Below are 6000 nucleotides of genomic sequence, written 5' to 3'. Positions count from 1 at the left end.
AGGTGCTTTTTCCAGACCGCAATGTTACACCAAACAGCATTATATGATACATTATATGACACGAGAGGTATGTGGCAGGGTCTACAGTCAATCACAGTGTCAGGTGTGTTCGTACTGGTAGCGAAGTCAGGTGCAGGAGAGCAGAGATTTGTGAACAGGTGCACACTTTATTGAGGCAAAAGTGCAAAACGTGCAAAACAGTCACAAGAATTATGTTTAACAATAAACATCTTTGTGAAAAATACCACGGAAAAAAGAAATCAGTCTGGCGCGTCAACAATAAACACGTAACACAAACAATCTTTCACAAAGACATGATGGGGAACATACATGTAGATTGATTGGGGAATGAAAACCAGGTGTGCAGGGAACAAGACAAAACAAATGGATACACGAAAAATGGAGCGGCGATGGCTAGAAAGCCGGTGATGTCGACCGCTGAATGCCACTCGAACAAGGAGAGGAGCCGAGTTCGGTGGAAGTCGTGACACACGGACTACAAAAGAAAAACCAACCCCGTTGCGGACCACGATGTCTTTGCTCCCAGACAGACTAAACAACTTCTTTGCTCGCTTTGAGGACAATACAGTGCCACTGACACGCAGTGCTACCAAAACCTGCAGGCCTTCACCGCAGCCAACGTGAGTACAGCATTTAAACGTGTTAACCCTCGCAAGGTTGCCGGCCCAGACAGCATCCCTAGCCGTGTCCTCAGAGCATGCGCAGACCAGCTGGCTTGTGTGTTTACGGTCATATTCAATCAATCCTTATCCCAGTCTGCTGTCCCCACATGCTTCAAGAGGGCCACCATTGTTCATGTTCCCAAGAACGCTAAGGTAACTGAGCTAAATGACTACCGCCCCGTAGCACTCACTTCCGTCATCATGAAGTGCTTTGAGAGACTAGTCAAGAACCATATCACCTCCACCCTACCTGACACCCTAGACCCATTCCAATTTGCTTACCGCCCCAATAGGTCCACAGACGACGCAATCGCAATCACACTGCACACTGCCCTAACCCATCTGGACAAGAGGAATACCTATGTAAGAATGCTGTTCATCGACTACAGACCCTGGGTCTCGACCCTGCTCTGTGCAACTGGGTCCTGGACTTCCTGAAGGGCCGCCCCCAGGTGGTGAGGGTAGGTAACAACATCTCCACCCTGCTGATCGTCAACACTGGGGCCCCACAAGGGTGCGTTCTCAGCCCTCTCCTGTACTCCCTGTTCAACCACGACTGCATGGCCATGCACGCCTCCAACTCAATCATCAAGTTTGCAGAAACACACTACAGTGGTAGGCTTGATTACCAACAACGACAAGACGGCCTACAGGGAGGAGGGGAGGGCCCTCGGAGTGTGGTGTCAGGAAAATAACCTCACACTCAATGTCAACAAAATAAAGGAGATGATCATGGACTTCAGGTAACAGCAGAGGGAGCGGCCCCCTATCCACATCAACGATTCAGTAGTGGAGAGGGTGGACATTTTTAAGTTCCTCGGCGTACACATCACGGACAAACTGAAATGGTCCACCCACACAGACAGCGTGGTGAAGAAGGCGCAGCAGCGCCCCTTCAACCTCAGGAGGCTGAAGAAATTTGGCTTGTCGCCAAAAACACTCACAAACTTTTGCAGATGCACATTCGAGAGCATCCTGTCGGGCTGTATCCCTGCCTGGTACGGCAACTGCTCCGCCCATAACCGTAAGTCTCTCCAGAGGGTAGTGAGGTCTGCACAACGCATCACCGGGGGCAAACTACCTGCCCTCCAGGACACCTACACCACCCGATGTCACAGGAAGGCCAAAATTATCATCAAGGACAACAACCACCCGAGCCACTGCCTGTTCACTCCGCTATCATCCAGAAGGCGAGGTCAGTACAGGTGCATAAAAGCGGGGACCGAGAGACTGAAATACAGCTTCTATCTCAAGGCCATCAGACTGTTAAACAGCCATCACTAACATTGAGTGGCTGCTGCCAACATACTGACTCAACTCTAGCCACTTTAATAATGGAAAATTGATGTAATAAATGTATCTCTAGACACTTTAAATAATGTTTACATTCCCTACATTACTTATCTCATCTGTATATACTGTACTTATCACGTCCTGACCTGTAAAAGGAGTTATTTGTCATTGTAGTTTGGTCAGGGCGTGGCAGGGGGTGTTAGTTTTGTGTGTTTCGGAGTTTTTGGTTTAGGTTCTATGTTTTCTATTTCTATGTGTATATCTAGTTTTCTATTTCTATGTTGGGTTTTTGACAATGACCTCCAATTAGAGGCAGCTGGTTGTCGTTGTCTCTAAATTGGAGGCCATATTTATGTGTTTGTTTCACTTGTGTTTTGTGGGTGGTTGTTTTCCTGTATAGCCTGTGTTGCCTTTCGGAACTGTTTCGTCGTTTGCTTATTTAGTTTAAGTGTTTTCTTTAAATAAATTAAGAAGATGAGCACTTTACCCGCTGCGCCTTGGTCCAATCCTTACGACGCCTATGACAGAACCACCCACCAAACAAGGACCAAGCAGCGGGGATTGGAGCACCGAGGAGAAGGATGGACATGGGAGGCAGAACAACGTTTCTGGGAGAGGAAATTAAGGGAGCTACATGAGGCCGAGAGGCATCCCCCCCCCCAAAAAAAAAAATTTGGGGGCACACGAGGAGTTGAGCAGAGTCAGGATTGAGTCCTGAGCCAATTCCCCATGCTTATTATGGGGAGCGACGGATCAAGCAAGCACCTTGTTATGCAGAAATGTGCACGGTGTCGCCCATATGCACGAACAGTCCGGTGCGGCCAGTAAGGGCTCCGCAGCGTTGCCGGGCGAGAGTTGGCCGGCAGCCAGGAAGAAGTGCGCCGGCACAACGGATCTGGTCTCCAGTGCGTCTCCTTGGCCCAGTTTACCTTGCGCCTGCTCTACGCACGGCAGCCATCATTCCCCAGCACAGCCCAGTTCGCCCTGTGCCAGCGCTCCGCCCGTGCCGGGCTACAGTGACCAACCTGCCAGGACAGTGTGTGCCAGGCCTGAGTTCCAGACCGCCGGTACGCCTCCACGGCCCAGTGTGCCCCGTGCCCGCTCTGCGCACCCAATCTCCTGTAAGTCTCCCCAGTCCGGGGAGACCGGTCCCAGCTCCACGCAGGAGGCCTCCAGCGACGCTCCTCAGGCCGGAGCTTCCAGCGACGCTCCTCAGGCCGGAGCTTCCAGCGACGCTCCTCAGGCCGGAGCTTCCAGCGACGCTCCTCAGCCCTGAGACTCCAGCGACGCTCCTCAGCCCTGAGACTCCAGCGACGCCTCTCAGCCCTGAGCCTCCAGCGACGCTCCCCAGCCAGGAGCCTCCAGCGACGCTCCCCAGCCAGGAGCCTCCAGCGACGCTCCCCAGCCAGGAGCCTCCAGCAACGCCCCTCAGCCCGGAGCCTCCAGCGACGCCCCTCAGCCCGGAGTCTCTAGCGACGCCCCTCAGCCCGGAGTCTCTAGCGACGCCCCTCAGCCCGGAGTCTCTAGCGACGCCCCTCAGCCCGGAGTCTCCAGCGACGCCCCTCAGCCCGGAGTCTCCAGCGACGCCCCTCAGCCCGGAGTCTCCAGCGACGCCCAGAGCCACCTCCGTAGTGGGAGGATTGGGAAGGGGGGTGTAGCACAGGGAACGTCGTTGACGGTAGCCACCCTCCCTCCCCTCCCTTTAAGTTTGGGGTTGTTTTTGTTTTTGAGGTGCATTCGGGGTCTGCACCTTTGGGGGGGGTACTGTCACGTCCTGACCATTAAAAGGGGTTATTTGTCATTGTAGTTTGGTCAGGGCGTGGCAGGGGGTGTTAGTTTTGTGTGTTTCGGTGTTTTTGGTTTAGGTTCTATGTTTTCTATGTCTATGTGTATATCTAGTTTTCTATTTCTATGTTGGGTTTTTGGCAATGACCTCCAATTAGAGGCAGCTGGTTGTCGTTGTCTCTAATTGGAGGCCATATTTAGTTGTGTTTGTTTCACTTGTGTTTTGTGGGTGGTTGTTTTCCTGTGTTGCCTTACGGAACTGTTTCGTCGTTTGTTTATTTAGTTTAAGTGTTTTCTTTAAATAAATTAAGAAGATGAGCACTTTACCCGCTGCGCCTTGGTCCAATCCTTACGACGCTTATGACAGTACTCTATACCATCTACTGCATCTAGCCATCTTGATGTAATAAATGTATCACTAGCCACTTTAAACAATGCCACTTTATATAATGTTTACATACCCTACATTACTCATCTCATATGTATATACTGTACTCTATACCATCTACTGCATCTTGCCTATGCCGTTCGGCCATGTACATATTCTTATTTATTCCTTTATACTTGTGTGTATAAGGTAGTTGTTGTGAAATTGTTAGGTTAGATTACTTGTTAGATATTACTGCATGGTCGGAACTAGAAGCACAAGCATTTCGTTACACTCCTGACCATGTGTATGTGACAAATAAAATTTGATTTGATTTGACATTTGCCATCACAGATAAAGTCATTGGGTCCAATGGTTAGACATATGTGTATGCGGTTTGAGTCTAAACATTGTTTCTTTAAACAATGGGCTTCCAAGCTCAATTAAAAAAAATATTTGCAAGTCTTTGATCAATCAGAAGCAAATATATGAAAGCTGCCAAAATGTTGACAGTTCAATGCACCCAATTTTGGGACCTATATCAGAGGTTAAAGATCTACAATATTTACATGGAAAAGTGAGGGATTTCCTAGGTTTCAATTAAGTAAACCATGCTGTATCAGTCAAATGGCTTGTAATAAATACATAACTCAGAAGTCCATGATCTTTTCCAAAGTACTGAATGGTAATATGCCAGAATTTGGACTGGTCAAAAGCATATTTCTTGTTGATTCTAGACTTTATTGTTTGGAATATCAACCATTTCAAACTATATGCTTTGATAGAAACGTCATGGCTTATCAAGTTGAGGTCCCACACCTTGCACAGGCCACTGAGTTAGTGGATGCTGAAAAGCTGGTTGATTTTACCTGTTATTATACAATTACCAACAAGAGCCAAACTTATGTACAAGTCAAATACCATGATGGAGATGTAATAGAATTGTACAACAGTTCAAATGACTCATAGTGTGTTCCCCAGATATGAAAAGTGTACTGCCTTTGTTCTGTACTGTATTTTGTCTACATGTGTAAGGAAGTCTGTATGTAGCTGGTGTATAGGAGTCAGGCGCAGGACAGCAGATATGAGTAAATAACCGTATTTTACTCAACATATAATAAATGCAATACAAAAACAGAGCCCACAGTAACGGACCTTCCTACATAGAAACAATCACTCACAAACAAACATGGGGGAACAGAGGGTTAAATAATGAACAGGTAATTGGGGGATTGAAACCAGGTGTGTAAGACAAAGACAAAACAAATGGAAAATGAAAAGTGGATCGGCGATGGCTAGAAGGCCAGTGACGTCGACCGCCGAACGCCGCCCGAACAAGGAGATGGACTGACTTCGGCGGAAGTCGTGACAACATGATTGATGTGCTGTATGTAAGATTGACAATAAAACAGTGAATTCCATTTGGTCATTATTTGTTCTTAATATGTGAAGAGAAAAAAAGAATAAGATGCTTTAAATATGAAATTCTGACTTTGATAAAGCAGTTTTGTTTTTGTCAGTGTTGATCAAACAGCTTTATAATTCTGGCAATTCTAGTTTCAAGCATTAAGTTACTCAGAACCAGTAATACAATCTCAGTAGCAAGTTATATTATCTTATTAAGATAATTAAGGACAAAAAATAAACAAGTGAAATGCTCTAACACTCACTTGAAACAAGTGAAATGCTCTAACATAAGAAGAAATATCTTGTCAGACAAAAAACAAGCTAGATTTAAATTTTTTGCAGTGTTGGGGGAGACAACCGAGCACTGAAGGTGTTCATTGGTAAAAATTGCCACTCCACCACCTTTGGAAGATCTGTCTTGCCGAAAAAGGTTATAACCAGAACGGTTAACATCAGTGTTTAAAA

This window comes from Salmo salar, chromosome ssa27 (genome assembly GCF_905237065.1).
Source record: "Salmo salar chromosome ssa27, Ssal_v3.1, whole genome shotgun sequence".
NCBI classification, from domain to species: Eukaryota; Metazoa; Chordata; class Actinopteri; order Salmoniformes; family Salmonidae; genus Salmo; species Salmo salar.
Note: the sequence above shows the minus strand (reverse complement) of the source record.